At 41.5% G+C, this 14,933-nt stretch overlaps 1 protein-coding gene across 2 annotated transcripts in view; it reads left to right on the top strand.

Annotated features, from left to right (window-relative positions):
• Positions 1-9,124: 9,124 nt before the first annotated feature.
• LOC147107022 (uncharacterized) overlaps positions 9,125-14,933 on the top strand; it is a 364,818-nt gene continuing 359,009 nt past the window's right edge. Inside the window, exon 1 of one of the 2 annotated variants that reach the window (XM_086007993.1) lies at positions 9,125-9,368. The gene's annotated coding sequence lies outside the window, so the exon portion shown is untranslated. The remainder of the gene's footprint in view (positions 9,369-14,933) is intronic. The other variant, XM_086007992.1, reaches the window with a different exon arrangement.

Here is a 14,933-nt window from a genome sequence, read left to right as displayed (position 1 = left end):
AAAAACAAGAAGACAGATTATTATCTGAATGGCAATAGATTGGGAAAAGGGGAAGTGCAACGAGACCTGGGTGTCCTTGTGCACCAGTCGCTGAAGGTAAGCATGCAGGTGCAGCAGGCGGTTAAGAAGGCAAATGTATGTTGGCCTTCATAGCGAGAGGATTCGAGTACAGGAGCAAGGATGTCTTGCTGCAGTTATAAAGAGCCTTGGTGAGACCACACCTTGAGTATTGTGTGCAGTTTTGGTCACTGTATCTGAGGAAGGATGTTCTTGCCATGGAGAGAGTGCAGCGAAGATTCACCAGACTGATACCTGGGATGGCAGGAATGATGTATGAGGAGAGATTTGGTCGATTAGGCTTATATTCACTAGAGTTTAGAAGATTGAGAGGGGATCTAATTGAAACTTATAAAATTCTAACAGGACTAGACAGACTAGATGCAGGAAGGATGTTCCCGATGGCAGGGGAGTCCAGAACCAGGGGTCACAGTCTAAGGATAAGGGGTAAGCCATTTAGGACAGAGATGAGGAGGAATTTCTTCACCCAGAGAGCGGTGAACCTGTGGAATTCTCTACCACAGAAGGCAGTTGAGGCCAATTTATTAAATATATTCAAGAAGGAGTTAGATATATTTCTTAAGGCTAAAGGGATCAAGGGATATGGGGTGAAAGCAGGGACAGGGTACTGAATTTGGTTGATCAGCCATGATCTCATTAAATGGCGGAACAGGCTCAAGGGGCCGAATGGCCTACTCCTGCTCCTATCTTCTATGTTTCTATCCAGCTTCCCCTTAAATGCATCGATGCTATTCGTATAGTATTGTAGCAAAAATTATATTGGGCACATAGTGGGGTAGATTTTGACTTTGTACGATAGTGTAAAACAGGTGATAGCGAGTCAGCAGCCGTTTTACAGACTCTGTGCGATAGTGTAAAACAGGTGATAGCGAGTCGGCAGCCCGTTTTACATCTCTCCCGATTTTTATTTTCATTGTTGCCCATTTTACACTATCGTAAAAGTCAAAATCTATCCCAGTGTGTTTTTCTCCTTATCTTACAACAGAAGCATTCCCCTTTAAAACCAGATGTGTACACAAGCACGAAAAGGGGTTAACATGTATTTAAACATGTATTAGGCATTTTAAAAAGTTGACTATTATTGGAAAGGTAATTTTTTACTAGTTTAAAAAAAGATATGTTTGTGGATGAACTTCCTCATTACAAATAAAACAAGGTTCCCTGGCCTTTAAATAAAAATGGCTTTTTACTTTCAAAATTTCAATGAAAATTAATTTAATAGCCATATTTTCTGCTGTACATAGGACAGGAAGGGGAGAATCAACTTAAAAATCCAAAGTTTTCATCTTTTCTACCAACTTCATTTCTGATAGTAAATTAGTATTATGCAACCAGATACATTTAAAATACTTAAAAAGGAGGAAAATTCCTTTTGGAAACATTTATGGTGGGATTGCATTTTCCAGGAAATCTGATGGCTTTTGAAAAATTGGCCAATGGCTTTGTTCTTGTTTTATTTCAGTATGTATATTTATTAAGGTTTCAAAATGAATAAAAACAGTTATGAGAAAAATAAATGGTGGCGTTCTTTGCAAATACAACTTACTAACTAACCTTGCTTTAGCATGGTAGGGCAACGGTCCCAGAGGTTACATGTTGGAAAATATTAAAGCAAAGCAGGGCTCATAATCCAGTGTCATCTGAGTCTAGGAATCAATATTAAAGATGGTAGATATGTTAATAAGCCTTCTGCATTGGCTCCTGAATAAGTTCATTAGGGAATAAGGTCAGGTAAGCTCAGGGTGATCCTCCTCCTTCTCAAGAGGCAATTATTGGCTGTTTTGATAACATTTTAAAAAGTAGGTAATTTTGGGTCTAATATTAAAAATAAGAAACAGAAGTGCTGCAATCATGTGTTTTTTTTCCAGTAGTACACAACGTGTTTAGAGTAGGTCCATTCCTATATTGATTCAATCAGGCAGTGTAAATCTACCATTTTCTTTTGCACAAAGCCGTCTGCAAGCTGCAGATCGTGTGTCCCTTCCCCCACAACTGTCCACGTGTCAATTGGTCATCACCAAAAGACACAGCATGACTAATGTAAACTGAATAATGGAAATTAAAATGTCAATCTATCCAATTTACTGCCACATTAATCTGTTGCAAGGTTAAAACGCTTCCTCTTTGTTCACAAACAAGCCCTATTGTAAATGCTGGCCTCCCTCAAGCAGTTGGAATAAAAACTAAAATAAAAGGTTTAAACATGAAGATGCAGCTGACAACTGTCATTGTGGAAATAGCTATGCTAGGACTGGATAAAACATGATTCCGGTCTCTGAAGCTGGTGAATATGTTCTTTTATGTGGGACTAATTCTAATTAAGCCATCCACAGTGACAGCTTTGGGATGTGCAAGTTGTGTGGCTGTAATGGGTGCTGTGGTTGGGGGAAGGGGGAAAAGAAGGGCAGCCAAAAGCCATGAAATATGAACCTCGGAAAAGACAATTTTTCAAAGTGCAATTTCAATTCAATTCAATTCAATTCAATTCAATATTATTTGTCATATATGCAGCAGACGTGTGTACTGCACAATGAAATGTTGATTTTTACGAGTCCTCCCAACAGTGGAATAAATATGGCATAACAATGATAAAAATACTAATAGAAATACTAATAGAAAGACAGTAATAATAAATAAAACAACAGTAATAAATAATAATAAATTAATCGTTCATGAGTCTTATGGCCTGGGGGTGGAAGCTGTTTCGAAACCTGTTGGTACGAGACCGTATGCTTCGGTATCTCTTACCGGGCGGGAGCAGGGTGAAGAGGTTGTGGCTGGGGTGACTTGCGTCTTTAATGATTCTCAGGGCCTTCCCCCGGCACCTCTCGGGGTAGATATCCTGCACAGCAGGTAGTTTAATTTCTATAGTGTGTTGTGCAGCTTTCACTACCATCTGTAGAGCCTTGCGGTCTGTGGCGGTGCAGTTGCCATACCAGGTAGTGATGCAGCCGGACAGGATACTCTCGATGGTGCACCGGTAGAAGTTGGTGAGAATCTGGGGGGCCATTCCAAATTTCTTCAGTCTTCAAATTTATTCCCTTTTATTCCCTCGTTTTAGAAGGATTTTTCACAGCCCCACCCATCCAAATCTGCTGACAGCTCTGACCCTCCACCTGGTAAGTATCTTGCAATAAATAATTTCTTATAGTCCCACTCCCCCTATTTGAATTTCTGACAAAAGGTCTACATCTGAAAAATTAACTATTTTTTGCATTTCCAGGATTTTCTGTATTGATTTCAGCACTTGCAGTTTTTTTTGTTTTAAATGCGATGTTTCTCACTTCTGAAAATAAACACACCTATCTGTTTAAATGGGTTTGCAACCTGTCTCACTCTTTTTCATCATAAATCTCACTCCTAACATTTCCATGATTGACAGCTCTGCCTCCCGCTGCAAAACATAGTTTACGTCACCTGACCTGAAACAGAAAAGAGTCCAGTTTTCAGTTTATTCTACTCATGAGTCAATGCTGTAATACACAAACAACTTTGTCTCTTTTGACTTACCGGTTTGTTTGCTTCTTGTACAAAAATCCTGCCCAATGGTGATCAGACATGTATCTTCTGTATGTGCTAACAGCTCAGGTGCAAAAGAAACCGCCCTGCTAATCAGTCATTTAATCAAACAATACAAATAGAAAAATATCCCCGTTTTTGGTATTATTTTCAGGTTTTTTTTCTTTTCAGAAGCGATCCTGGAACAATATGGTGTAAACTGTCAATTTGCTTGTTTATAAAAAAAATTAAAACAAATGTTCTATTTAGAGTTTGGAGGCTTTTCTATTATTTATTTGGTAAATAATGTGCATTTTTTTAACATTTAAATGTAATATACCTTCCTTTGATACCCTCTGGATTGTTTTCCTGTTGAGAGGGTGGAAAGGAAATTTGCTGGTCGGCCTGTGTCCGTACAGTTAACGAACTAGAGTGACCTGGGACAATTTTCATTCCTTTATCATGGGGAATTGCCTGACGAACTCCTGCTGATTCCCACAACAACGTGCCTAAACTTGTTATTAAACAAATAGTTTATATAATGCTTATAAAGAAGTTCTTCTCAAACTTAATATTTACAGCACTGGCTCCGGTATTTAAACTAATTTTCTTAGGCTCTGCACGCAGACTATTTAATGAAGGAAAATTAGGCTTTACCGCAGGCAATGTGAATCTCCTTTGTGTAATATAAATATTCAAATAAAGCTCCACACCTCATTTGCATATTTACGCAATGCAAAGGGGGCTTAGGTGAGGCTTTTGAGATACAATGTCCATCCTTTACAGCCCTAGCTGATGTTGCCCATCAGGAACTCCCACACAATAGCAAAGATCAATACAATGAAGTCCGTGCCACCGCAGAATTACCGTAGGGCACACCATAGGAATGCTCCAGTGACACTTCTGTTGCTCAGGAGTGGTGCTACTGTAAAATTCAGCTAAAGTGAGCAAGATCGATCCTGTCTGCTGCATCCATCAGAAGACGAGTGGCCGTGCAGCAGACCAAGTGGGACGAGGGATCTGCAGCCCTACAGGAACAGGAAGGACACACACAGCCGATGTTCAGGAATGCAGAGTCTATCAAAATGTAGCGATTGACAAGTACTTTCAATGATGGACACCTCCTACTGCTGTGGCTGTGCACGGAACTACTGGTCCTCATCAGTAATGTGCGAAGCAACTTCTGAAGGTGTTACGCAAAATGGGAATAATGCTCTGCTCTAACTTGGCAGGTGATCTCCCCAGGGGTGCTGCTATGAAGGAATAGCATGAATGTATGCAGCGGTTACTTAGCTTTTCTTTTGATACCACTGAACCTCTTCCTCATTTGTTCCCAGACACAACGGACCTGGGAGATTGTGTTCACTTGTCTCACAGACAACTTGGGACTCTGCTTTCAGAAGTAGGTGGCCTTCTGCTCTGAAGATAGCCACCCACCTTCTCCACAACTTCCTGCAAAAGGACCTCTAAGGCATATTACTAAAAACAAAGGTCTTCTCCATGACCATGATTACACACACCTTAAAAATGTCTGCTGCTGCACCTTCACAAGCTGTAGCACTCTTTAAATCTCAATTAAGAGTCAACAGCAGCTCTTTCAGAACACCTGGTTGACCCAATATTCTAAAATGCAACCAATCATCTTCAAGGCCTCATTCCCTGTGCATGAAATACAAGTTCTGGGAGCCTATTCAAATTAAGGCAAGGTGCCTAATTTGGAATCGTACCAGCCCCTTGTGTTGCTGACATGGACACACAGACTTTGGATGCATGCAACAGTCATTTTGTCATGATTATACTTTTTCACAGGAATTATATGTTTTCAAGGCATTGCATTTTTAAAGGAGAACTGTTTGTGGAAAATGTGTCACAATTGCTTTTGTTTGGGGAGAGCAAGCTATTGGCCAGGATTTTCCAGGGCCTATGACCATGTAAGCACAGTGTACATGGTCGTAAGTGCCATGTAAGTTCCAGGTTCCTGCATGCGATGTGCATGCGCGAAAACATAGTGAAATAAACATAGTGAAAGAGGAAGTATTAAGGGATTTACCATCTTTGAAAGTGGATAAATCCCCAGGCCCGGATGAAATGTATCCCACATTGTTAAGAGATGAGAGGAAGTAGCAGAGGCTCTGACCATCATTTTCCAATCCTCTCTGGCTACAGGTGTGGTGCCAAAGGGCTGGAGGACTGCTAATGTGGTACCGTTGTTTAAAAAGGGAGAAAGGGATAGACCAAGTAATTACAGGCCAGTCAGCCTAACCTCGGTGGTGGGAAAATTATTGGAAAAAATTCTGAGGGACAGGATAAATCTTCATTTAGAAAGACACGGATTAAAAAAAAATCAGGGACAGTCAGCATGGATTTCTTATGGGAAGGTCGTGTCTGACTAACTTGATTGCATTTTTTGAGGAGGTAACAAGGAAGTTGATGAGTGTAATGCATTTGATGTAGTCTATATGGATTTTAGTAAGGCTTTTGATAAGGTCCCGCATGGCAGACTGGTCACGAAAGTAAAAGCCCATGGGATCCAAGGCAAAGTGGCAAGTTGGATCCAAAATTGGCTCAGAGGCAGGAAACAAAGGTCGAAGGGTGTTTTTGTGACTGGAAGGCTGTTTCCAGTCGGGTTCTGCAGGGCTCAGTACTGGGTCCTTTGCTTTTTGTGGTATATATCAATGATTTGGACTTGAATGTAGGAAGTATGATTAAGAAGTTTGCAGATGATACAAAAATTGGCTGTGTGGTTGACAATGAAGAAGGAAGCTGCAGACTGCAGGAAGATATCAATGGACTGGCCAGGTGGGCAGAACAGTGGCAAATGGAATTCAATCTGGAGAAGTGTGAGGAAATGCATTTGGGGAGGGCTAACAAGGCAAGGTAATACACTATAAATGGTAGGACACTGAGAAGTGCAGAAGATCAGAGGGACCTTGGAGTGCATGTCCACAGATCCCTGAAGGTAGTAGGGCAGGTAGATAAGGTGGTTAAGAAGGCATACGGGGTACTTACCTTTATTAGCCGAGGCATAAAATATAAGAGCAGGGAGGTTATGTTTAAACTATATAAAACACTAGAATACTGCGTGCAGTTCTGGTCACCACATTACAGGAAGGATGGGGATTGTACTAGAGGGGGTGCAGAGGAGATTTACGAGGATGTTGCCTGGGCTGGGAAATTTTAGCTATGAGGAAAGATTGAATAGGCTGGGGTTGTTTTCTTTGGAACAGAGGAGGCTGAGGTGTATAAAGTTATGAGGGGCCTAGATAGAGTGGATAGGAAGGACCTATTTCCCTTAGCAGAAGGGTCAATAACCAGGGGGCATAGATTAAAGTAATTGGTTGGAGGTTTAGAGGGGATTTGAGGATAATTTTTTTCACCCAGAGGGTGGTGGGGGTCTGGAACTCACTGCCTGAAAGGGTGGTAGAGGCAGAAACCCTCATGACATTTAAAAAGTACTTGGAGTGCCATAACCTACAAGGCTACGGACCAAGTGCTGGAAAGTGGTTTTCGGCGGCCAGCGCAGACAAGATGGGCCGAATGGTCTTCTTCTGCGCTGTAAATTTCTATGATCCTATGAACCCGGAACTTGCGATCTGTCAAGTTTCAGCTTGACAGATCGTACGAATCTGAAGGAAATGGACATTCGCTGGTGCAGGGTTGGGCTATTTGCCCAACTACTGCCCAGCGAATGCCCACGAAACTCTTACACCTGGTAAAAGCAGGTGTACGGCCTTCTTTTACCAGCGTAAGGGTTTAAATAAGTATTAAAATAAATTTTAAAAAATCATGTAAACATTCAAAAACCTTTCAAATTAGTTTAGGTTATTTTTGGCCCCTTTAAAAAGGTTTAAATTTATTTTTCAAAAAATTACATTTTTGTTTTAAATGTTTAATTAAATTGTATTTTAATTTTTAACATGTGATGATTTATTTTTATTTAAGTGGGGTGAAAGTGTGTTTTTTATGTGATTCCTAGTATGCTTTTCAGGGTTCCGTACGTAAATGGAATCTCCATAAACATAATGGGAATCCCCCATTTTGATTGGTTGGCCTGGCCCACGTGATCCCAGAGCGCATGCGAACCGCAGGCCTAGGACCGCAAGAGTCCGAAGATGCGTACTTTATTTGTGGATCGGAGACATTCGCCCGCGGGAAGCCTCCAACCGCAATTTCCAGCCCATTATTTTGGTCACTTGCAACTGATGCAATAATGTGTGCTGGCATGATTTATATTATTGCATCAAGTGTATTTAAACAAATAAACAAGTGTTTGCCAAACACTTCTTCATCGAGACAGTGCTGCATAAAAAAGGGATTTTGAAGACTTGAAAGTAAACACTTCCTTTACCAGGAAGTAGCAGATTACACTGAAACTCTATCAGGCTTGCTTCAGGAAAGTTCACCTCTCGTAGATGTTCTCTCTTACAGCACGTTGGAGTACCAATATACACTGCTACCTTGTCACTTCCTGCAAGTGCCTAAGTTAAAGTCACAGCCACTTTAATCCTTTGAAGTGAGAAGCAATATTTCTGCAGCCAAAATATATTAATACTTTTTTAGATTTCATATGATATGCCATGTATATTTCTGTAATTCTATTTTAAAGTATTTACTGTTGAGATTCACACGAAAATAAAATTCCCAGAAAGTATATCAGGAAAATAATGCTTATTTGTAACAAAACTATAAAGATGAATTTGCATAGAATATTGCTTGACTTCCTAGTGGATAAACTACTTCCTATAAGTAAAACATCAAAGGATTTTATTTTTGTTGTTTGGCTGGAAACTAAAACATCAGGAACTGAAATACAGAAAATCGGTTTGATATTATTTATAGCTTACGGAAATATAAATAATTGAAGCATTCATGTTAGCGAAGAATGGAAAAGATATTGGAGAATGCGGGCATCGATCCCGCTACCTCTCACATGCTAAGCGAGCGCTCTACCATTTGAGCTAATTCCCCATATGCAACATCATACATTCTCTGCTTTTTCCTCTAGACATTGGAATTAAATTTTAATATAGCATCCATTTGTTGTTGAAAAAAACGATGTTCATTTTCAAGCATTTGCGGCACATTGCTGTCTCAGCATTGCATTCGAAAGAGGAATTAATAAACGAGGTTTCAACTCAGAACTTTCTACAATCGTTAAGATACCGCCGAATCAATCCTCAGGTTCATACAGTGCGATGTCTTTGCTCCCAGCAATGTGATCAATGTGCTTTTTATAACAAAAGACCAATGCAACGGGTGGAGTGATCATTTCATTCGGAATGCAAGCTAAACATCACTGCAAGGTGCTTTTTGTGTAACTGTATGAATTCACACTTTTTTATGTGTTGAATGCGGAAAGACAATAAAGGAAAGAGACAGGGCGTAAAAAAAAGAAGCAGGACGAGCGCCACTGTAGTTCTAAGTCAAAACATATAGCAAGCACACTTTCCTCCCGCCACCCCACATATTAAAGCTGCAGAGCAGATGGTGCGGGTGGCCAGCACAGTGCGTGAGGGGCACGCGCGGCCAGTGAGTGACGAGCTCGAGCACGGGCGGGACCGCGCGACGTTGGGAGTCAGTCACGGGGCATGAGCGCCAGCGCGAGCCGCAAACAGTAAAGCAACGGAGCCGCGCGCGAGGAATGAGACGTCGAGCAGGGCTCGAGCACGAGCACGAGCACACCACAGAGCGGGCGAGCAAGCGAGGCGGCGCAGCATCTGGGTGTCAGGAAGAATGAAGAGAGAGCTGCAGCAGCACACTGTCAGCAACGAACAGTACAGCACCTACACAAGGTAACGTTTCGGGCTTCCCGGTCTCCTTCTGTCTGTCTCACCGTGTAGTAAGAGGTGCCTTGTTTCCTCACTCGGAGCCGCTTAGTCCCGCTGTTTGCGCTGAAGACAGAGATAGTCATGTCCGAGGGATCGGTAACTGTGTGTCAGTGGTGTGCGTGTGTGTCAATGTGGCCCCGCTCCCGGCTACTACGACTGACTGCTGGTTGTTTTTGTTCTGACAGGCTCCAACAGCCGCTGTCCTTTATTTAATGAGGGAAGGAATTCTTGATTATGTTGCTCTATAATATAGCATCCGTCTATTCTGGAGATTGCTGGATTCGTTTGGGGAGGGGGGACAGTAATAATTAAATCGGTTTGGTCCGTAGGCTGAGAGGTCGAACCGCCCTGCAGTGATAACTGGAAACTGTTGGTGGTACACATTTCAAAGCCTTTTGGTCCTAAAAGGAGGACGCACTGCACGAAACGAGTTGATAGTGTCAGTAGTAAAGCATAACAATGCATCCAGCACTGTTTACAACTAAGCTAACACAATATTTGAGAACTTAGATCATAGACACTACTCCCGAGGGAACTGCTATTTTTTTCTGAAATGGACCTCGGATATTATGTCGCTTGGAAACCCCATTTTATTTCACGTCAGTTTATAAATAATGTACAACAGATATCTTTACAGCGCTGTCCTTCTCTCTTGCAAATGCTGTCAAACATGTTTGAATTTACAGAGTAAATATTTCAGTATCTCTTGTTCTAAAGGAGAGCATCATAATTTACCACGTGTGTATTGTGACATTTCTTGTTACGATAGTAAGGCTTTGAGGAATATAGTAATAATATTACAGCGAAGGCGTGTACACTTAAAACATATTGCAGCTTTCCTTTAATGATCAGAATTGTAAATATACCAAGACTTTTCTAACAGCTGTTGTATGATTAAAAATAGGTGCATAATTTTGAAAGTTACACGGAAAATGTGTTACAATATTCAAAAGGTTGATCTTGGTGCCTCTGTTTTGTTGAGTTATACGTGCTTGGATTTATACATACCTCCTATTTTTAATGTCATCTGCAAATTTGTACCCCTCAGGCCTCCACTCTCCCTCTTCTATTTCTTCCTCTAGCCCTAGTCAAGTTGGCATATGCGATGATGAATGGAAAGTTTGGGTTGATTGGTGGGGAGGTATGAAATGTTACAGGAGGAAACATTGGGGCTACAGAAAAGTTGGTCGTAGTGAATGAGAACACTGAGTGGCAGGGACTGGTGAAAGCCTTGGGAAGGAACAAATCAGGAGAAAAATTAGGGGCCGCAGAGGTCAATGGTCAGTGGTGAACATATAAAGAGATAAATGGATTGAGATCTAAGTGGAAAATGAAGGTTACAGCAGGTATGATGAAGACTAGTGAGGGAAAATATATTTATACAAAACTCTTGGGGTTTTGGAGTAGGGGTGGGGCTAAAAAGTAAAAAAAAAACTGAGTAGAATTGAAAGAAACACAAATACAAGAAGTGGGACTAAAAAAACACACACCTCCCACCATTCACCCCCTCATCACTTCTACACTCACCCTACTTCCTTTCCCTCCTCTTTCCCTGTATCGTAAAGTATAAATACCTTACATAGAAGGTACAACACAGAAACAGGCCAACTGGCTAATTCCTGTGTTTATTCTCCACCAAGCCTCCTCTCACTCTGCCTCCACATCCCTTTATTCCCTTCTCCCTCCTGTATGGATCAAGCATCCCCTTAAATGCATCGATGCTATCTGCTTCAACCTTTCCATGTGGAAGCTCACCACACTCTATGTAAAGAAATTCCTCCTAAATTCTTTATTTGATCTGTTAGTGGCTATCTTATATTTATGCCCCCTTCTGGGCTCACCCAGAAGTGGAAACAGTTTCTCCATGTCCACTCTATTGAGCCTCTTCATAATTTTAAAGACCTCTATCAGATCTCCTCTTAGTCTTCTTTTTACAATCTTTCCTGATGGTTGCATCCTCTCAATTCTGGTAAAATGCAAAAGTCCATGCTCTCTCCTTCAGTACTACGCCCTCTCATCCTTTTTTTCATATGCTCACCGAGAGGAACAAATATAGGGGGGGTGGGGGGAATGTGGAGCTCCGAGGGATGGTTGTTGTGACCCCAACAGACCTGAGAGTCATGGCTCGGAGGGCTGGACAGTTAAGATCACTGGAAAGCTGTATGAGATATATATGTTAGTTTTTTTTTTAGTATTTATAAAATTTATCATGTCATTGATTCTGTTTTGTATTGATTTTATATTCCATTGAGTTCTTTTCTTCTCCCAAACATTTGAAACCCCAGATCTGCAAAATAATTATCTTGGAAAATTTCCAGATTAGGATGCAAAATTACTTCCTTTATGAATTTCTGAGAGGAAGCTGAGGTTCAGAATGTGGATACTTCACAATATTATAATGTCTATCCAATGAATGAGTGTGTATATTGATGGAGGATAAGGTTTAAAGATGGAGTACTGCGTTCTTCAGTATCCCTTTGAACTGTTACTGAATTATACCATTATCTAGATCTAGAGTGTGCCCATATTTGTCTGATCTTGTGTTGTGAAAGAGCTTGTTCACCTGTAATGCTGTTTGTGGTCTTTCATTGTCTGGGTAGTGAGTCAATTTGCTCTTGTTCCAGAGGATTTATTATTATTTATTACTGTTTTATTTATTATTACTGTATTTCTATTAGTATTTTATCATTGTTATGCCATATTTATTCCAATGTTGGGAGGACTCGTAAAAATCAACATTTCATTGTGCAGTACACACGTCTGCTGCATATATGACAAATAAAATTCAATTGTTGTTGTTGGGTAGTATATTGAGTGTGTATCCAGTTGCTTTTGTTCCTGGATTAATTTAGTGCAATCTAAATGTGAAATAATTCTGATATATTGTGATGATAGTGCATGTCAGTGTTCCAGTAATTGCAGCCTTCCTTATCTAAACTTAGCAACATCAGTAGTAAATCTTGTGTTATTAGTAACTCCCTCAAAACAGAATAGATTTTGATGTTGCCATTGTTACAGCTATTAGAGTTTCCCTTCATAGATGCAGCAGTAGAAGTATACCACACCACACAATGGAGCGCTCTGTTTTGTTCTGCACAAAGTGAAAACATTGGTACCATTCTTAACATTACAACATTTGTTTTCTGGTTCACTGATTGTTTGGGGGATTGTTTTATAAATGCATAAACAAAAATAAAGACGGCAAATGATAATGAGTTTGTTCATTTAACTGAACACAAAATATCTCCTGTTGTTAAAATGCACACATTGTACCACAAGCCAAAGAAGAATATATACAATCAACTTTCTTTATCTTGTCCTCTTCCCATACCAGGACACCCTTTTGCCACTGTCATAATATACCCTTAGCTGGGATGAAGAATTAAATTCATGTCTAGAATAGAACTTGATAGATCAGCTAGTTACAAAGCAAAGATCAAGTTTAAACTCTGACTTGATATAGAGGTGCAACTGTGTGGAATTAAAATGCTTCAGTACTTGCAAAGTGACTGAATAGTTTTAAAGAAGCATTAAATGGACTATCTTTACGTTGGATCTGTACCTAACATTTCTTCTTAGCTCTAACTCACTGCTCAAGTATTTGTTATTTTGTTTTGCGATGGCTTTGTGTCCCACCACTTGCCTTGTCCAGACCGTGGTGGTGGCGTTGTGGCCCTTCTCACCAAATCACACTTTGGTCTGTCCCCCTACTCCTTTGGCACCTTCTTCTCCTTTGAGCATCTCGCCTTGTTCCGCCCCTCTCGCCTCCTTTAAAATCCTCATTCTCTACCACCCACTCACATACCATGCCAAGTTTCTCACCGAGATATCTTCACTGCTTTCCTCCCTCAGCCTTTCCACTGAGTGACTTCTCATCTTCGATGATTTCAACCTCCATCTCAACTCATCAAGCCCTCTCTCCTCTGAGTTCACTGCCTTCCTATCCTCCCTTAATCTCTCCCTCCATATAAACTCCCCTACCCATATTCACCGCCATCCCCTTGACCTTGCCACCTCACGTGGCCTCTCTACTCCCATCGTGTCAGTCACTGATAAGGCTATCTCCGATCCATCTCCACTCGCATCCCCCTTCCCCCTCCCAACCCCACTTCCTTCTGTGCCCACCCCTGGAAAAAAAAAACTCCCCAAATTTACTTACGACGGCCCTTTTCAAACTGCTGCCATTTTTTCAGACAGTAGGTGCTGGTAATGAATCTGCTGTTGCCATTTGCACCTCCTCTAGACCCATCTTTTGTTTCTTTACTTTTCCCCATTGCCACCCCTTTTTGTCTTGCGCCTCAACCCTTTTGTGATTTAATCACTCCTGCCTTCCACCCTATCACAGACCTACCCTTTTGTTCCTCCCCTCCCCTTTCCCTCGCCTCTGCGCTTGCTTAAAGCCTGTTACATCTGTAACATTTTCCAGTTCTGACAAAAAGTCAGCGACCTGAAAAGTTAACTCTGTTTCTCTCTCCACAGATGCTGCTGAATATTTCCAGCATTTTCTGTTCACATTTCAAATTTCCAATTTCCAACTGTCTATCCTTTGGCCCTCCATTCACTATGACATTTCTGCAGCTCATTTCTGCTGAGTCACACCCTCACCTTCACCTTTGCTGCCTTTGTCCCCACTAAAACTATTGCTCTTTCACCGTGGTCATTTCTCCTGGTTTGGCCCTCATCACCACTCTCCAGTCCAAGAGACGCAGATTTGAACATTTATGGCGGACAACTGGTTTAGCCATTCATCGCCAGATCTGGCTGGACCACATATAGCACTGTCGGTTCCTGCTCTCCTCTGACAAAGCTGCTCACTATTCCAGGATCACCCTGGAATGTAAAGATAACCGTTGGCTTCTCTTCACTACAAACAGTCCTCTTAAACCCCTTTTCCCTGCATACTCCACCCTCGCCTCCAACAACGAGTGCGAGAAGCTCATGGACTTCTTTGTCACTAGGATTGAGACCTTCCGTTCAGCTGCCTCTACAGCTTCCCCTAGCCCAACAAACCAAACTTCCCCTAAGATCCTCCCTTGCCCTAGCCGTGAACTCTCTCATCTTTCTCTAGTTTCTCTCCTATCTCCCTTCATGCCCTCTCCGAGCTCATTTTGTCCATGAGACCCACCTCCTGCTCCCTCGAAATTATTCCCACCAAACTACTGATCACCCAACTTCCCTTCCTGGTTTCCATGTTAGCTGATATTGTTAACGGCTTCTTCTCCTCAGGTACTGTCCCCATCTCCTTCAAATCTGCTATCATCACCCTCTGTTCAAAAAACCCACCCTTGACCCCTCTGTTCTTGCAAACTACCGCTCCATCTGCAACCTCCTTTTCCTCTCAAGTTCTTGAACGTGTTGTCGTCTCTCAAATCCATGCCTATCTTTCTCGCAGCTCCATGGTTGAACTCCTCCAATCAGGTTTCCACCCCTGCCATAGCACTGAAACGGCCCTTATCAAAGTCACAAGTGACAGTGATCATGGTAAGCTATCCCTCCTCATCCTTCTCGACATGTCTGCAGCCTTTGACA

Source organism: Somniosus microcephalus, chromosome 15 (genome assembly GCF_052327205.1).
Source record: "Somniosus microcephalus isolate GS21.2 chromosome 15, FLI_Smic_1.0, whole genome shotgun sequence".
Taxonomy (NCBI): Eukaryota; Metazoa; Chordata; class Chondrichthyes; order Squaliformes; family Somniosidae; genus Somniosus; species Somniosus microcephalus.
The sequence above is the reverse complement of the archived record's forward strand: the minus strand, read 5'-3'. Positions and strand labels throughout refer to the sequence as shown.